The sequence below is a fragment of the Cryptomeria japonica genome, chromosome 11 (assembly GCF_030272615.1).
Source record: "Cryptomeria japonica chromosome 11, Sugi_1.0, whole genome shotgun sequence".
NCBI lineage: Eukaryota > Viridiplantae > Streptophyta > Pinopsida > Cupressales > Cupressaceae > Cryptomeria > Cryptomeria japonica.
Window position 1 is genome coordinate 621,980,208 of NC_081415.1, and position 20,499 is coordinate 622,000,706.

Consider the following 20,499-nt stretch of genomic DNA (forward strand, 5'->3'; position numbering starts at 1 on the left):
CTTTACAATGCAATCAAAATTCACATGGCATATCCTTTTATGCCATAGCTAACTCTCATCAATCTATGTAATCAAACAAGTCTTCTCACCAGAGTTCAAATGAAATATATTACCGTTTGCCTGTGTACTGGTTACAATCTCTAAACTAGATCTATAAATGATTTTGCATTTTCCATCCTTAGACTGTAATTGAAATCCCTTATCCACTAATTGTCCTACACTCAAAAGATTATGCCTTAAGTAAACCTTCAGCATAATAAACATTGTTAGTATTTTTCTTACCATCCATTGATATAGTTCCTTTTCCTTTGATCATACATGCTTTGTCATCTCCAAATCCAACTAGACCGCCATCAAATTCTCGCAATGGTAGAAACTTCCCTTTATCTCTAGTCATATGATGTGAACAACCACTGTCAATTACCCATTCATCCTTGTCTTTAATTTTAGCAACAAGTGCCTTCTCTTCAAGTACACTCTCTTCTAGTGTCGGAACATCTTCCTTGATAGCTAGGAACACCCATTCCTTCTCATTGTCGGAACCACTAGCAAAGTCTTCTATCGGTTCATCATCAGAATCAATAATGCCTTCCGCATCCGCTATGTAGCATGATTTGTCTATGTTTTTTCCTATACTTATACTTGTTTTGATATCCAGGGTTAGGCTTAAATGATCTTCTAACTCTTTCTTCATATTTGAATTCTTTTCAGGACATCTAGATGCAAAATGACCAATCTTATTACATGCAAAATATTTAAAAGGTGTTTTTCCTTCATACTTACTTCCTACTAGTCCTTTAGGTACTCTTCTATCAAATAGTGCTTCAAGTTGCTCAAACTCATCATCTTCTCTCTTCATATCTTCCAATTCCTTTGCATATAAAGCTTTCCAAACTTGCTTACGAGTTGCAGATGTAGATGCATGAAAAGAAGGTTCAGTCTTCATAGCTCCAGAAGGTCCAAATTCTTCAAGCTCAAAAGAAGAGAATTTCCCAACCAAGGTATCTTTGTTGACAGATGTATTAGCCATTGTTCTCAACTCATTAATAGTACTAGCCTTCATTTTGTAAGCCATTGGTAGGGCTCTCAGAACTTTAGAAACAATTTCATCTTCACTGAGAGTTCCACCACAACATTGAATTCCCATAACAATCTCATTTACCCTTTCCATGAATGTAGTAATCCTTTCATCTTCTTCCATCTTCAGGTTTTAATATTTCACCGGGTAACCATCAAGTTTAGAAATATTTACTATAGGGTCACCTTCATTAAGACTCTCCAACTTATCCCATATAGCCTTGCTAGATGATTTGTCGGTTAATCCCATTATTTGCTGATCAGAAAGTGCACACAAGAGGGCTTCTCTTGCTCTACAATTATTCTCAAGCTCCTTATCCAAGTTTTTTGGATGAGGATTGCAAGATGCTATATTATAAGGTGTGACACCATTTTGTGTGATCTCCCAAATCTCCTTACCAAGACATCTCAAATTAGTCTCCATCTAAATCTTCCATACTGTGTAATTTGTTCCATCAAGCCTAGGAATATCTCTTCGAAAGATGGCTCCACAAGAACTGGATGAACTTGAACTATTAGTCACCATAGGATCTTCCTCAAGCAGTTAAGCTTTCTGTAGAGAGGACCAAAGCTCTGATACCAATTTTTAGACAGTTCAAATAACCAGAAGATAAATAAGAGGAGGGGGGTGAATTAGTTGTCACAGATTACAGAAACCCAAAACATTAATACTGGAATAGTAGTTAAAACAATTAAGCATAAACAATAATCACAGAATAAATACCATCCACTTGACACCAAGATTTATATGTGGAGAACCTGGTAAAGGGAAAAACCATGGTGGGAAGCCTACCCACAGTCAGATAATACTTTTGTAGTAAGTATGTGAATTATAATTGAGGGGCTTGCGCTTGCAGGAAGGCTAATAGCCTAGAGCGCACTACTCATCACAAAAGGAGTCTCATTGACTATATGAAATCCAAACTACAATCCAGAGAAGTGTTGAACTGCAAAAGATAGCATCTCCTATACCTAAGAACAGTTCCGGTTAAGATCAATACCGGAGGACTAAATCCTCTTACATAAACCCAATTCGATCTCCAATTATCGACCAAATCCTCTACCTAAATGATATTACATTATTCACAAATAACATCCCTTGACATAACCATGATCTCTACCATATATGATCTACAATGAGATCTTACATCTATATATAAAAACCCTTGACCATAAACAATCAGGTCGGCCACCAGACAATAAACCAATTACATAATTATAAATCATGTCAGCCTTAGACCAAACAAATAATATTCAGCACATAAGACATCCTAGAAACATATCGAGAGGTTCAATCCATGCGTTATATTAAAGTTGGTCCATAACCTAGATCAATCAAAACCCATTATAGGTCCACACACTAAAGCAATGATCTCCATCTGCCAAGTCTCGAACATGATCACCAACAGCATCCTGAAACTCCACCAGAAGCTGCACCAACACTACTTATGCAATTCATCAAAGATCTTCATCAAAAGCTCTATCGGTGAAACCCTTGCCAGAACCAGAAGCCCGGCTTATAAGCAAATAGGATGGCATCTAATCACCAGACCAAAACCAACTTATTGAATATGAGCATGAGTATCATGAATAAGATGATTCCATAACCAAACTAAACTGGAGCCTACCGGATCATGTCGGATCTAAACCAACCAAATACCACTCAAGCTATCGAGACCAAAAGGGTAGCAGTAATGTATCCAAACAAATAGTGTTGGCATCAATGACAAAACATCAATGCAACACATAACAATTTTCTGCATCAAAATCTTGGTGTTTTGTGTGATGTGCTATCAATTTGCTTATCTTTGTTATTATTGCAGATTATCAGATCTGTTTTTGTGGTTGAGTTTTTAGATTCTGTGAAAACTGATTCACCTCCCACCCTCTCAGTTTTCCTCCATTGTTGCTGCTAACAACACTTTCAATGAGACCCAATGACATATTTCCTTGTAGTATAGCCATCAAATTTTTGACAAAATGATTTTCAAACATGATATAACTAGATTGCTTACAACACATATCCCAAATGTATATCCATTCTTTAATAGGGACATATTCTCCTTTAATACTAGGTGAAACCTTGAGGTTTTCATGTCAAATGTTTTTACCATTAAATATCACAATGTGCATGAGAATTGAATAATATCTTAAATGAACTAAAGAATCAGCTTTGAAATGACAAAGTGCAATGTGCAACTTCTCAGCTAAGACACTAGCATAATCAAAAGGTCTATTGTGATCTCTACTATGAATATATATGCACAAAATAATCATCCAATTCGGGATAAAGGGCTTAGCATCCATAATAAATGCCTAACATAGAGTATAGTATGTGTCCTTAAAATATCCAACAAACAAATCAATTCTATATGGAGGTTGATCTCTAGGACTCAAGGCCTTTTCATTCCTACTCAAATTCTTAGGCCTAAAGGCTGAGATTCTACTTCTATAGAGCCTCTTGTGAGATTTGAATTCCCCAGCTAGTTCATCTATATCAAGTGGCCAATTGAGTCACTTATCTAGCATGGAAGTCTCTTCAATTGTCCTCAACCTACCTCCCTCATGGAGCAATATCTCTCTTGTCCCTTCTCTATATCTTCTTGCAATGGCTCTCATAAGGTTAATGTTCACAAATACCTTAGGAACAACTAGCATTCCCAAATTTAGATTCCATATATTACTGACTGGAATATCATCTTTCTTCTTCTTGTAGTATCTTCTCCATAAATGGAACCCATAGGGTTCAATGATAGGGTCTCTACACCTTTCATTTAAATCAATTTAAAAATCCTCTAGCCTGCTACCATCATTTTCCCTCTTTTGAGTATCAGATGATCCAAAACGTTGAAGAATAACTTCCTTAGTGAATTTCCTCTTTGCTTGAATAGTAGAGGATTCAGCCATTGTAAAATTTAAGGTTAGGTCTTAATAGAGTAAGAAATAATGCACTAGGTTTTTATAATTCACTATCAATTTTACCCTAGGAGCATTCTAGAGAGCTCAATTGTAATATGGGGAGGCTAAAAACATATAAAAAAGATGGTAGAATGCAAAAATTGAAGTTTAAGATTTGCAGAAATGGCTTTCACAATGCATAGAAAGAAAGTCTTGATTTCTCAAATTTGAATTGCAAAGAAAGCATAGGACAATTGTAAAAACATAAATGAGCATATAGGGATTATGAAAAATTTATTTATACATGAAATCAACTCATAATAGTGCAATTTGATCGAGTAAATGCAGGCATGTATCCTTTGTGTTGGTGCAAATTAACCATTAATTTTTAATTTTTAATGTTTGACCTCTTAATAGCTAAAAACCCTTTTCATTTGGCAGCCAATGAACTCAACACACATCATCACTTAGGCCCAATCAAGTGCTATAGTTGGCTTAATTCCAATGATCACCTTTGACTAGCTACACAACAATGTGTAGATCGTGTTCGTTGATCACGAATTAGATGACCATTTCATAAATTCCACTATTTTTCCTTGTTGTGGCCTTGTGGAGTTGGCTCCTCCAATGAACTTTCATTAGTTGTGCAAGTAGACAAATAGTCTGTACTATTGATTACCTGAGATGACATTGTCCTTTAAAATCACGTCTTAGCCTAACTATGTGTGGGGTCCATTGGCCCATCATTTTTGCTTTCAATACATGGAACATTTTGATTGCTATAAATTATATGAAGTGACAAGGCTATGGTCCATCCCACCACATTAGCTCTATGGGGATATGGAGTTAGGTTTTCCATGTGTGTTGACTTATTTGTGTAGGTGTGTGATGACCTAGACCATTTATGGAAACAAAGATGCATGGATCCAATCATTTGTTTGACATGATATTTGTTTCCCTTGCAGAGTTAGGCCAAGATACATGTTGGAGATAACTATGCAACAACATGAGGATCCTGACCCTACACATGTACAAAGTTGCATGGGGAAAATATATAAAGGCCAAGAAAGAGGTCTTGACAATCCTAATGCTAGGGGTTGGTTGCAACAACAAATTAAGGAACTTAATTGACAACTAAGATGACCACAAACCTAGGATAAGAGGTTAATAATAAATTAAAACAAGACAAAGAGAGCACTCACAAACAAATGTCAAGGGTTTGTGGTTTAAGGGATTCAGGGGGATTATTAATATGTAGAAACTTAAAACCCTAAAAGAATCAAACAAACAAGGACTCATGGTGAAAATGGGCATCTCCAACACTTTGCAAGTCTTGACTAAAATTAGAAGGAATCATTGTGCGAGAGAATGCCAATGAAGACATCATGCTAAGGCTCATGAGCTTGCTTCCCAGACCATTTCCTCCCCAATGACACCAAATGTTGACTTGGTACCACTTCTATAGCCTTCACCAACCCTAGGGAGGAAGTTCAACTCAAATCACCTAAGTTAAAAATTCTCAAGAAAAATGATGGTTCAACTTCTTTTTGTGTTAAAAATACTATTATGATTAATTTAGATGATGATATGGATGATCATAATAAAAATTTTTTATGCTAACACTGAAGATCCTAATGATTCTGATGATATGTATGTGCTTGTTGATATTAATCATGAGTTATTTTGGTAGTTTTCAAAAGCATTAATCCTAGCTACTAGTGACAAACAAAGTGATTCATCATTAGAGCATGGTCCTTGTTTGGAACTTGTAGTAGCTCCATCTACCATTCTTGACATGGCTCCTCTTGAATCTTTTCCACCATCCCTAAATGATATTAAGCAAGATTGTAAGGTAGATGATTTGCTTGACTAGCTTCCTTTATGTTGTGGATTCTCTTTTGTGTGTTTGCTTGTTCGTAATGTGCTCCCCCCATGATGTGTTGCTTGGTATGTTTTTCTGTTATGCTAGGTTCTCTTTGGATGAACCTTGTTACTCTATTAACTTGAAAGGTAATAAAGAGGTTGAATCTATTATGACATTCATCTATTTATATCTCAATTCTTCTATATGTCTTATCTATGTTATGCCATACATGTCCTATTGTTCGTAAATGTTCTCTTGTGTTGTCTACTTGGGGACAATGCAAAGTATTGAGATTTCTTTTATGTCTCTTCCATGTTGGCTCAAAAATACATTTGCTTGTTATGTCTTGTGCTCTTCTTCAATTGTGTTCATAGTTCCGCTACCTTTGGGGGATGAGGTCAATTCAATACAATTATTCTTGATATACATTATTTATCACAAATGCATTACTGGCCCTAGATTTAGTGGATCCCTTATGTGTTTTTCTCCTATATGTTTTGTGATCATTATCCTTTGATTTGTCCTTTCTTGGGGGCATCTCATTGTGATGACGTTCTTGTCTTTTGGATACATTCTACCTTAAGCCATTACTCTTAATAAAGTGTACACAATTGCATTAACATAGGTGCATACCTCCGCTCAATGTTACACTTTATGCACACACCACTGACATATTTTCAATATTCAAATTACTTTGAAAATTGAACCTTTTTCTTTTTAATTTGGTCTTTCAATTTTTTTCCTTTTCATGACTCATAGTAAGCAAATCTTACTAGGCTAATATAGTGATGCTCTCTTTCTCTTTCATGTGTTGCCCCTTTTATCTCAACACTAGAGTAGGAAGATCCTAAAGTCCTTGGGGGTTTGGTGTGTCTTTCCTCTTTGGTATCTTCATGAAAGTTTTTCAATGTGACTTTGTACTTCACCGTGAGTATGGATGTAGTCTAATACTCTCGCTAAAGTGGGGAATACATGTAGAATTTTAAATTGTATCCGCATACAATTTCATCCTCACCTAGACCTCACCTTGGAATTTTGTCTTTCAATGTCTGGTGTCTGCTTTCATTTTTCTCACACCTTCCAGAAACCTACAATTTCACTTCCCCTTTTGTGTCATGTCCAAGTCTGAGTCCTTATCCTCAAGATTAGGGTGCTATGGTGCCATGGTCCTAGCTAGGGACTAGGGAAGAAAACTTCCCTAGTCCTCTTAACCAGGATCAAAATTTTGTCCCAACAACAGTCACATGAAGTGGGTAGGAATTTAGGTTACATGTCAACTTGCTCCAAAAAATTCAAATAATTTTTGGATGGCTAAGCATAAAAGGAGGCCTACCACTCTCATTTGACGTCTACTATAAATTCTAAGCCTAAGTTGGATGAAGCCTATGATCTCTCTCTGAATTCAATTCAAGTGAGTAAGCAATCAAACATTCATCAAACATTGAAGGAGAAGTAAAGTCAAGTTAAAGCATTCAAGATGGCATCAATGATCTAACTTCTGCAAATACATTCTACATGACATCCTAAACTCTTGTGTGAGAATTTAAGAAAGCTTCATCAAGGTGTCAAATTCAATTATAACCATTCAATTCTAGATCTAGCATTTCCCTCAAAAGGAAAGCAGCTTGTTTCAATTCAATTATATTTCCTTTACAATTATCATTTCAATTTCAAGGTTAACTCCTAAACAGGAGTTTTGACCCAAGAAAAATACCTATCCACAACCCCTTTTCTCTCTCTCTGTTTGTGAAATAAATTAACTTAGGAGCTATGATTTAAGATTACAAAATAATATATGATGACTATTGGAGTTGAGGAAAATCAACTCTACAACTCCCAAAGATCACTTGCATGCAAACCTATCATATAAGGAGAGAAGCAAAAAAGCTATGGAGGCCAGAATTCAAAGATCTAGAAAAGAGGAGTCATATTGATTGTGCAATAAGAATGCAATTCAATAATTAAAGTTGTTATGAAAATACAAAGAGAGAATCCTTATAAAAGGATACTCGAAACCCTAAAGGAGAAAACCCTAAAGAATTATAAGATTCCTAAGTTTAGCTTAAGAATAGAGTATAATAGACTAATAATTAAATAAATAATTATTAGTTAATAAAAGATTACTCTAACAACCCCCTTAAGATGAAATTAGGGAGTAGCTAAAAAACAACTAAGGACTTAAAAAGCATGTAAAAAATGCATGAAAGCAACAATGGGTCCCAACAACTAGGCCTGATGAGGTACCCAAGTATAATAAAATCTGTTTAAAGTGGAGAAAAAGGAGAAAAACCTATGGGAACAAAACTCCTCTCCAAGAAGAGATGAAAGCTCAAGTGAATTACTAAGAATCCTCCAAACAAGAGTGTTCTAGAAGATGGGAAAAAAAAGAAGAGAATGAAGAACACCACTAAAGCATGAAATAGCTACAAACACTGTCGAACAGTAACTGTTGATCTAAAAAACCTTCACTAAAATAGAACATGAGTAGGTAGAGAAGATTGTAATCTGCATGAGTGCCCTCAAATGACACTACTCGAATTAGATGGCAAACAAAGGAAAACAACTGAACTCAAAGATACAGATGGCATGAAACACCAAAGCTTGAAGATTTGATCAATCAAAACAAGGAAGCATTAGAACAATAGGACAAACTCTCCATAATGCTAAAAAGGGAGAGGGACAAGTACACTAAAAAGAATGGCCAACAAGAACTGCATGACGAAGAACCAGGAACATCGAAGGTACAAAGAAAGTACATAGTGTCGTGGAAGGATTACTCACTTGACATGAATCATGAGGCTAATATCGTGGAAGGAACACTCACATGACAAAGGTAGATGGAAAGCAAAGGTAAATATCAACCCTCCATGCCACTTTATAATGTAGTGCATGTACAATAAGGCACAAGATGTGCAAAATCCCAAGTATACAATGCATGGTGGCACTTTATCTCAGTGCATTTGCATAAATAAAATGCTACAATGATCAGAAGAGACAGAAAATTGGAAATAGAAATAACAACCAAAGACGAGTCATCCTACTCAAAGAAAGAGATCCCAAGACTTGAAACATCCAAGATATTCACCAGAGTGCTGAAAAGCAAAAAAATGAATAAAATATACCTAGAGAAGAATTTGGAAAGAAAACTCATATGAATGGAAAGAACATAGAACAAGTTTTCCAATGATATAAAGTTTTTGAAAAATGGAGTTCAGATGCTCAAGTTATGTCTCCCGAAGTGCAAAAATGAACCTCTAGCTTTGACAAAAAAAACACCATCAAAAAAGCAAAATAAAAAATTCAAACCTCCAGATCTGGAGAGAGCTTAGAAAGAGATTTTTGACGATATAATATTTGTCAAAAAATGCCTCCGTATGCCCAATATATGGCAAAAAACCAATAGCCTACCAAAAAACACATTCAAGAAAAAAGTCCCCCATGTTGGTGGCAAGGGAGGTGGTGTCTGGGTGGCTATCGGGCGGCGATTGGGTGACGGTTGGGCAAAGCAGGCATAGGGTGGGTATCTAGTGGGTTGGCAAGAGTGGTGGGACTGGGCGGCTAAGCGGAGCAGACCGTGACAGTCGGGCTGGGCTGCGGAGCATGCAGCGACCACCGGGCTAGACTGCAAAGCACGCGGTGGTGACCGGGTTGGGCGGCGGAGCAGATAGTGATGGTTGGGCTGGGCTAGGTGGGGGCCAGGAAGAGCAGGCGGCAAGAAATGGAGCGGTAGAGGTAGGCGGTAGGTCAGGCATCACCGGCAGGCAGTTCGCAGGGGCTGCGGCGACGGGCGGCTCCCGACAAGCAGTTGTTTAAAGACCACCACGGGAGCCGACGGTGAAAAGAACACCATAGAAATCGTTAGGTTAGCCCTGGTGGGCTATAGACCGCCATCGGCTCGGCTGTTACCAGCTCGGCCTAGGCAAGCCATAAAATTGTCCAAAAAAATAAAAAATTTCTCGATCTACATGCCTGAGGTCGTACAACCTGGGGCCTAAATCTTTTTTTGCCTCCAGAACACCTGACACCAAAATATGTGGAATTTTATATCAAAATTTGTGGAATCATCCTCCTGAATCCAATCGTGAGGTCCTTTTGGCACCAAGATGTACCAAAAATTGGCTACCCTCAGAAATGGAAAAAAGCAACTACACAAACCCCCGAATACACAGATCTGAAGAACAAGCCCCAAAAATCTCTCATGAAGAGAACATGGGCATGCATATCTGGAGCACTGATACCATATTGGAGTTGAGGAAAAATCACCTCTACAGCTCCCAAAGATCACCTATATGCAAACCTGTCACAGAAGGAGAGAAGCAAAAAATCTATGGAGGCTAGAATTCAAAGATCCAAAAAGAGGAGTCAAATTGATTGTGCAACAAGAATGCAATTCAATAATTACACTTGGTATGAAAATACAAAGAGAGAATCCTTATAAAAGGATACTCGAAACCCTAAAGGAGAAAACCCTAAAGAATTATAAGATTCCTAAGTTTAACTTAAGCATAGAGTATAATAGACTAATAATTAAATAAATAATTATTAGCTAATAAAATATTAATCTAACAATGATTCATAGGTTCAACTTTTGAAGGGGCAAAAATTGGAGGACTAGGTTGACCTACCACCCCAATCTCAAGAAGTCTAACCTTTCAATAATGGATCCAGTGCGTCTCCTTGATCCAAAAAAGATCCAATTTGCCCATTTAGAAGTTATAGGACTAGGGCGACCTTCCACCCTAGTCCTGATAATTCAGCTCAAATTTTTGGCAATAGATTTTGATCCTCTTCTTCTACTCAGATCTTTGTCTATGGCTTTGTTTGATGTCTGGAACACTCTAATTATTTTTTATTTGCTTCAATTATCCATTGCTTTACCCTAAATCTTACAATTCACATTCAATTTCAACTCTAAAAGGGGAGACAACCTATTGGTAAATTTAATTGATATTACATACAGTTTCCCTAATTGAATTGTGGGTAGATCTATTGAATTTACCCCCTCTTTTTAATGTGTTGGTTAATGTGGTGAGATTAGTTGTTTTATTACCTTAATTGGTGACACCCTAATTTCCACATCATCATGGCTATTAAAGCTTAATCAAACCTTTGGGAACACAACACAACAAAAAACTACTAAGGAAATTGTTTCTTAACAAAGGAGATTCCAAAACATCAAGTCTATAAGTCTTTTGATGGGGTATAAAGATAATTTTAGAAGAAATGAGCTTCTATACATTTGAAGAAAACCTGTAATATTCTACTAATAAAATATTATAATTATTGAGAATATTATACTCTAATATACTAATAAATCAAATATTTCAGTAAATGAGAGGCTATGAAGGGGTCAAGCCTTATCAGTGATGCATACCTATAAATTAAAATCAATACAAATGACCAATCCAATACAAAGTCAACATTCAACCCTAACTATCAAATCAACCAAATTGATCCCAACCACTCATCTCAAAATACTTTCAATTTAATTACAAACTAACTTTAAATCTCAACCATTCATGTAATCAAGTCAATTATAATCCTTTATCCACTAACCACTGGTATTTATCTCTTCTCCCTCTCAATTTTAAATTTTAATTTCTTCTCATGAGATTATATTCATATATCCTAAACTAATGTCAAATGCCTATTAAATGTCTTCATCAAATCTACAAGCCTCAAATAATATTTAAGAAGATTGGATGTGACAATGATATGCTAATAGAATTGGCCAGCCAAGCCACACTCAACTTCAGCAGTCAACAATCATTTGGAGGAGAATGCTTTAAGTCGTCAAAGTTTTCTATGATAAGTTCTTGACTTTTTGTTATTGTTTGTATTTTTTTTTTCTCTATTGGAGATGAATTATTCACATTATTCTTGTTTCCTCTTGTTTTACCATATATTTTAGTGTTTACATGTAATCAACAAGGAAAATGAATACTAAGTTTGATGGCTAAGGACTGAACATATTGAATAACTTGTACATAATTTCACAAAGTTACTTCACCCTATAGGTGACACATATCTCTCATCAAAATTCAAAATTTTATAAGGGTTTCAGGTAAATTATTTGATTGTAAAATAAAATAAGGGGGTGAGACTTCAAACAAGATATATATAATAAAATAAAATGAAAGAAAATTATAAAAACCCTAAAATAAAATGAAAGAAAATTATACACATGCATTGATGTACCATGACTTTTTTAGTTGATGTGTGATTGTGTAAGTGTTCTCTAATCATGAGAGTACTAATACAATGACTAATATTAGATTTTAAGTTATTTCTTTAGTAAAATATCATAGTGAATAAATTATTATTGCATACTAGAAATTTATGATGCTAATCTCATTTCTTATATAAGATATTAAATTAATTTAAATGAGATATATTTTTAAATATAAACACAATAAATATCCAAAAGTAAAATTTTACCAAAGGATTGAAGTTCAATTGATGATGATGATTATGGTACATTCCTTGATTTTGTCATCTAACAAGTTCTAAAATCCCTAAAGGTGCAATGAACCCTTTAATCTTTAGTTATTAGCCAAAGATGTTATAGCCTTAGGTTCAATGGTCCTTATTAAACCCATTAGTCCTTAAGTGTTTTCCAAATTAAGGCTCATGCTCCTTATTAAACTACTTAGTCCTTATATATCTACCAAAGGGCGTTCAACTTGAGACTCATGGGCTTTATCAAACAACCAAAGAGGTTTTAGCCTAAGGTTCATACTCCTTATTAAAACTCTCAGCCCTTAGCTATCAACTAAAGAAGTCTAAACTTTAGGTTTGTGCTTCTTATTGAGCCTCTCAGTCCTTACCTATTAACCAAATAAGTCATAGTCTAAGGCTCTTGGTCCTTACTCATGCTCCTTGTTAAACCCATAAGGCTCTTGGTCCTTACTCATGCTCCTTGTTAAACCCACTAGTCATTAGCTATCAACCAAAGATATTTCAACACTATTTGGTGAGCTTGACAAATTACTTCAAAATAACTTGTTTGGTATGACCAATCTCTTAGACATGTCCTAGGATTTGTAGGGTATTCCATCTGGTGGAGTAGACTGATTCAACTTGAAAGTAAGACCTTGGGGCTCATACAACAACTCAATGGTAAGAGATTATTCAAAAAATGAATTCAAACTTTTAGAGACCTTTGGGACCCCACAAGCTTCAACTAGAAACCTTGGAAGTTTCTTAAACTCAAGTACAATTTGGCCTCATCTAATGATTAAAGAATAGAGGGTATTCAACAACTTGTATCCCTAGATTTATTTAGTCTTATTTTCATCTTCAGTTATGACAACTCTTTCTATGATTAGAGATGGACTTCTATACATAACCTATATGCCTTCCCCCTCATGACCATTTAAAAGACTTATATTATTTATTATATAACTAAATGATTCTATGAATTTGATATAAAACTTTTTAAAATCAAAAGTTATTAAACAAACAACTTTTACAAAACAATAAATTAAACTAATCTAATAATTTACAACATATTTCCAACAAAACTTAATAACACATTATCTCTCTCAGTCTACCTTGATAGAGACTCAGAATATAAACAATAATTAACACATTCCAAACTATGATTCCTTGATCTTTCTTAATAACATTTTTTAAGATAAACGCATGAATGGCATGTCGACACGAGTTGAGCTCGTAAGACCGACTTTGACCTCCTGATGAGATGCTTTGGTGCCACTGCCGACTAACCAGTGAAAAAGCGTAAAGCATAGGAAGATACTAAAAAGTAAGAAACAATACAAGCATTTGTTGGTTTCATGCTTCATACATTGAAGCCGTTCAATGAACCATGTGACACGTATATTACGCATGCCTTGAGAGTAAAAAGCGAACACAAAAATTGATTGAATGGAACAAAAAAAGCATTGTTTGTGGGGCTTGCAATGGCCACCAATACTTTTACGAAATCATATCTCTCTCATGGAGTTGCTGTGATACTAATTTATCTTCTCCACTTCCACGTGGACACCAAATAATTTTGAATGAAGATCTATTATGACAAATGTCCAAAGTTGATTTGTTAGGATACTTGAAAGTTTGTTTAATTTGCTCAAGAGTGAAGATATCAAACTGTACAAATCAACTAGCTTTTGTTGAGAAGATATCAAACTCTACAAATCAACTAGTTTTTGTTTAGGTTCACCTATGCAAGTGAGGTCTTGAACTTGCATGTGAACCTAGATCTTGTAGATTTGAACTAATAAAAATAAAAGGTTGATTGTTAGAATTCATTTACCTTGGTTTTGATATCTAAGGTGTAAAGATTGCAATGTTCAAGAATACCACACAAAGTCATAGTTACTTATCAACTTCATGATTATGCTTGAAAGATGCGAAATCAAGAAACAAGTGTTTTATGGACATTATAGTTTTGATTGAAAGATGCAAAAAGCATACAATGCAAGATAGATGCTCAATTAACCTCTTTGATCGAGATGTCATTTTTACATTGTAGCATCATTTTAATTGAGTGAATGAATGTTTTTTAAATATTACATCTAACATAAAAAATCAACACAAACATGCATTAGAATGGTTCATGGCAACTAATAGGAGGGAGCTAACATGAATAAATTTGAATAGAATTTATTATTAATTAAGATTTATATTTATAAATGCAAATGTGACTTGGATCAAATTTGCTTCTATGGATATGATTTGAGGTGATGACTAATGGACTCAAGGATCATGATCAATATCTTGAGATGAGTGATGATGGTATTAGGATACAAGAATGTTATTTGTCGAAATCATACAAGAACATACCCCTTGAAACTTGGTATTGCATTTAAGAGACTCTAATTAAGGAAAAATTGAATCACAAAAGAAAGGGGCATTGGTATTCATTTTTTAGCCTTACATTTTTCCTACAATTCAATATACATACAAGCTACTAAGAAGATGCATGGTGGAAGCACAAAAGTGTGACCCTCTTGTTTGATGAGGCATAAATGGTCTTGGAAGGAAAATAATTGTTGAATGCATCCAAATAGGTAATTCATTGAGGGTATATGACCTATCAAATGTAAATAATGTTCAAATTAAGGTGCTTTAAACTAGAATGAAGGCTCATCTCCCCATTTTTAATGTTGGATGCCCAAAATACCTATTTGAAAGGGCCTTCTACCAAAGGTACCCTCAAATGAAGACCCTTAATTGAACTTTCAACTTCTATTTACTTAGTTTTCAATAAATTGATGATTGATTCAAGGTTTTAAAAATTAAATGAAATCTAATCATAATGTGAGATTTTATGTAATTGTTGTTGGCAAATGCACACTCCAATGAGAAATTATAGGTGATTGAAGGTATTGTCATTGATGGCAACCTTACAATCCTATGGCACCGGCAGACACCGGCATAGGCACAGGGATAGACACCGGCATCGGCGCCGACAAAGATGTTTACCGGCACCCTGGCCGACAAGATTTTTGTTTATTGTATTTTGTATTTAATTGTAAAATCTTTTTGTAAGCCGACAAGACGAATTGTATTAAGACTCATATAAGTATGAGATCTTGTAAATCATTTGTAAGAAGTGAAAAATACATGGAAGGAATGTAATAGGCAGATGCGAATATTAAGGCAAATTTTGGATTAGGGTTTTGAAGTTGTATGAGCTTAAACCGGTACTGAACCTGGCATAGCAAATGTTGAACCGAAGCAGTACATGACATTGGATTTACATAATCCACTTTTGTAAGTCAGTGAGACTTCCTTTTTGTATTTAAGCAGTGAGCTTTAGGCAGTTGGCCTTCCTGCATGTGCAGACCCATATTGTATCAGTAATATTCACTTATTGGCCAGTGAGCGAATATCATGGGTCACAAATCCCACCGAGGTTTTTCCCACACCGGGTTTCCTCATTAAAAATATTGTGTTATAGTGTGCTTTCTATGTTGTGTTTACTGATCTTATTTACTGCATTAATTCTGGTTTAATGGTACATTGTTTTGGCATGCAATTCATTTAATAAGTTTAGAAAATCCATATACTGGTTAGATACTGATTCACCCCCCCCCCCCCCCCCCCCCCCTCTCAGTATCTTTCAAAATCCTAACAGCGTGAGGAATATTCTGACACCGGTACAGATGGAAAATTTAAGAAAGCAACTGGAAATAGCTCTTTCAGACTATGATGCAGAAAAGTTGAAGAATATCAAACTTGAAGATGATCTGAAGGCTGCACAGGAAATCATTCAGGGACTTCAAGGAAATCTCACTATTGCAAGGAACAAAAGAAGAGAACTTTCAGAGAAGATGCAGAGTGATGATGATGAAAAAGAAACTCTTAATGACGTTGTGAACAAACTGAAACAAGAAAACAGTACAATGAAGAATGAGATGCTAGATATGACTATGAGGTTTTGCAAAGACATTGAAGACCGAAAGAAGAATGAAGGTGACTTCGCTAGGAGAATCAATGATGCTGGAAAAGAAAATCTAAGACTCGGTCATGAAAATGATATGTTGAAGACAGATATAATTCACTTGGAGCATGACAAAACTGAACTCATGAGACAGAAAGATTTCTTAGAAAATGAGTTGGCTACTGCAAATGAACACAAGGACAAATTCAAGAAAAGTTCAGAGGAACTTGATGACATGTTGAAAAATTAGAAACCTAATGGAGATACTAATGGTCTTGGCTTTGAAGTTGGTGAAAGCTCTGGTACTGCAAACAATCATGATCATAGTAAACCGGTAAGACAAACTAATGCCTACAAATTTAATGAAAAATGCTTTAACTGTAACAAGTATGGTCACAGAGAAAATTAGTGTAGATCTAGAAACTATCCGAACACCAATGTACCCACAGGTCAATGTTCTAAATGCAATAAAATTGGTCATAACTCAGGAAATTGCAAAATGAATGTAAGATGTTATGTTTGTGGAAGATTTGAACACCTATCTAATCAATGCAGAACACATACCGGCATAGGATATGGAAAAACTATTTAGAAAAACAATGTGACTTGTTATGCTTGTAACAAGATTGGACATATTGCAAAATTTTGTAGAAGTAAGGCATCACCGACAAATAACAAAGGACCCAGCTTGAAAGGTAAAGAAAAGGTTGAAGAGGTAAAGCAAGAATTTTCAAAACAATGGATCAGAAAGTTAGATATGAATGTTAATGAAGTTATTCCTTCATTGGTAGAATAGAGTATCACTCCACCAGCAAGAGATCCTTCATCTAACTGAAAAGAAAAATTTTGGGGGTATGGCAACGAATTGAAAAACATGTTAATTTACCCTCAGTTGATGGTGAGAAGTTGAAATACTTCTTTACTGGCAGATGTGTTAAGTTTCACTTAACTGATAGGCATTAAATGTGGTAGTTGAAGGAAATGACATTAGAAAGCAAGTATTTTTGGCTCTTTTTGATTCACCGAACATTCAAATTTCCTGAGAGTGTGAAAATATGGAGCGAAGGCATCCATAGCGAGAAGTGAAGCAAATTATTCAAGCACTCTTACCTACATAACAATGGCTTCTTCCTCTACACCTGAATTCATTGCAAACCCTACTATAATTGAAGTTGTTAAGCGTCCTAGACCCGTATTTAAGATTATTCCCGAATTGTGAAGAAAGATGATACCCTAGGAGCATTCTCAAAAATACCTAAAGGAGTTGTATATGCTGAGGATCCTAGAATCTACATACATTGTCATATAGAAGAACTAGGAGATGATGAAATTAAGAACATGTACAAGACTGTTATATGTGATGTAAATGGAAATGTTAAACCGAAACATAAGATAGTTGAAACCTTAGGTTTTGTGGAAATTCTTAGTATTCCTGATTTTCCCAAGGATGTTATAAGGATTGTGTTAAGAAGAGTTCATGGGGAGTTCTTTTGGTTGGATTCAATTCATAAGATAACCAAAGAGGCAGTTAGAGCAGTGACAGGCTTACCTTCCACCAGTACCAAGCCTGACAAGACTAAAAAGGTTCCAAATGACACTATAATGACCCTAACCGATGCAATCTTTGACAAAAGATCCTTGAGAGTAAATGATGTAAAGGACATCAATGTAAGGTTCATTAGCATGATTCTTGGATACAAGGTTACACATGCCAATAGACTAAACTATGTTTCTAGCTTATGTATCAAAAGTACCTATGACATGGTAAACAACAATGCAAAGATTGACATATGCGAATGGTTGAAGGATGAATTGATAGAGAATCTAAAGAAAATCAAAGGGGACAAGAAAGGGACTTTCAGATTTGGCAACTTACTTGTGTGTTTAATGTTGTATATTACCAAGGGAGTACTCGGTATTGGTAGAAAGGATTTTGGTTTGGACATCCTGGTAGCAAAAAAACTTCTAGACGTTCTAAACAACATGAGAGGTGACAGGGAAAAGAACATAAATGAACATTTTCAGGCATTAAAGGCTAGAATGAAAACAAGAATAAGGCTATCTTAAGCTATTGTTGACAAATATCAAAAGGAGATATGCTTTGTAATAAAGAAGGATGAGATTTGGATGGAGGCAGTAGTCCCAAGGACTATTTGGGTTACGGAAATGGGATATGAGGTAGAAGAGAACATAATTGAAACTTATGCAAAAGCCCTCCTAGAAGCTCCTAAAGAACCAACAGAAAAAGTATTTGGAAATGCAGAAACAATTGAAAGTAGTATTCAGTCTCAGAAAAGAATAAAGAAAACTGAACAGATAGTTAGAAAAGGAACAAGGTAGGCAAAAGCAATCAAGGAAGATGTATTGAATAAAACTAGTATTAAGGAGAGTGACTTGGAAGGATTACAACCGGAAACACATCTTTCACCGGTTGCTACCTCCTCTGACATTGAAATACCAGCAGAATTCAAAAGGGTAGTAAGGAAAGGGAAACCTTCACCGGTACCATCTCCTACACCTAAGAGAACAAGACAGAAACAACAGGCAGTAAAGCCTCTAGCAAAGAAGTTAACACCAAAAATAAGGAAAGTAAAACAAGTTGTCCCTCCTTTGGACAAACTTTTGAATGAGATAACTGAAGATGAAAAATTGTCAAATATTAGCAAGTTGTATAACACACTTTCAAATGATGAAAAAGAAAGTATAGAAAATAGTGTTATCTTACACCTTGATATCTATAAGAAATTTTTGATGGAAGTTGTAGATGATATACCCAATGACTTGTATAGAAGGTTAGAAGCAAAAAGGGTAGCAATTGTTGAATTGGATAAAAAGATTAAGATAGAAAAACTACTTGCAGTTCACCCAGTGAACTCAATGCAAGAGATAGATGAATTAATTAGTGAAGCTAACCGGATAGTATTTTCAACTGGTCACTGGCATGTAGCACTAATGGCTGGCAGAGTTAATGAGATATCAGAAGAAACTGCAGACAAGTGGGATATATTCTTTGTTGAGAAAGAGAAACAAGAAAAGCTTAAGAGACCAAAGACTTTTAAAGTCTGTCAAAAGGATAAGGATAAGGGGAAAGGCAAAGTAGGTGGTCCTCTGAGCATAAAGATAATAGATAACTTGCCCCCACCTCCTTCTAATAATCCACCAACACAAAATGTTGACACACCACCAGTAACAAAGAGTATGGAAACACTACATGAGGACACAAATCCTGACTCAGAGGTGTTGTACACAATGAATATCGACACACAGGAAGTCAATATTATGGTTGATAAGGATACAAGTGATAAAAGAGATGTGGAAACTGAGCCACCAGTAGAAGACATTACAGTTGAGACAAATATTGAGGATACAATTGGAAACATTGAAATTGGGACTAAGCAACAAACTAAAAAAATCATTTGATCCCTTGGTTACTGGAATGATGACTGATAACATTGAAAAACCAACAAATGGGATACCGGCTATAGAAAATCCTAATGAGTCACGGGCAGTGGACAGTACTGAGATGCAAACAGAAAAACCGGCAATAGATACCACTGTAAAGTCATCAGAGAAACAGACAGAGACACATTCAGAGAAATAGGTAGAACAACAGGTTCATTCACAGGTACATACAGAGACGGTGCCACCAGCTACAACTGAAAAACCTAAACCTTTGGTAGTTGAAATGCAAATGCAAACTGACCCTCTAGAGAAAGAGGAAAGCAAAGCTATTACTAGCACCGACGGATTACAAATTGTGAAGGTAGTTGGACAGTCATCCAGAACCTCCATGACTGAATTTAGACCAACTAATGTGATAGAGGTATTATTAGATTCAATCAAGAAAATAACAGATTGTAATGCACTAGCATATAAGGCTATTGATGATACCTTGCCAATTTTGAAGATGATAGCACCCAAGTGCAACATGGAGAATAAAGATTCTTTAGGCCAATTAGACACATTGTCTAAGTACATAACCGACAATCTTCTAACAATTGATCAAATCAATGAGGAAACTTTCAGAAAGAAAATGAATAAAGAGAAGGAAAAATTCTTTGAAGAAATAGTCAAGAAGAATAAGGAACATATGGATACATTATTACCGGTACTAGGCAAGACAATTTTGGACTTCAAGAAATTGTACAGAGACACATGTAAGACAAATATTTTGACAGAGGACATAGATAAAGAGATCAACAGAACTCAAAAGGAAATCAATGAAATTGCTGATAATTTAATAGGTTCATTG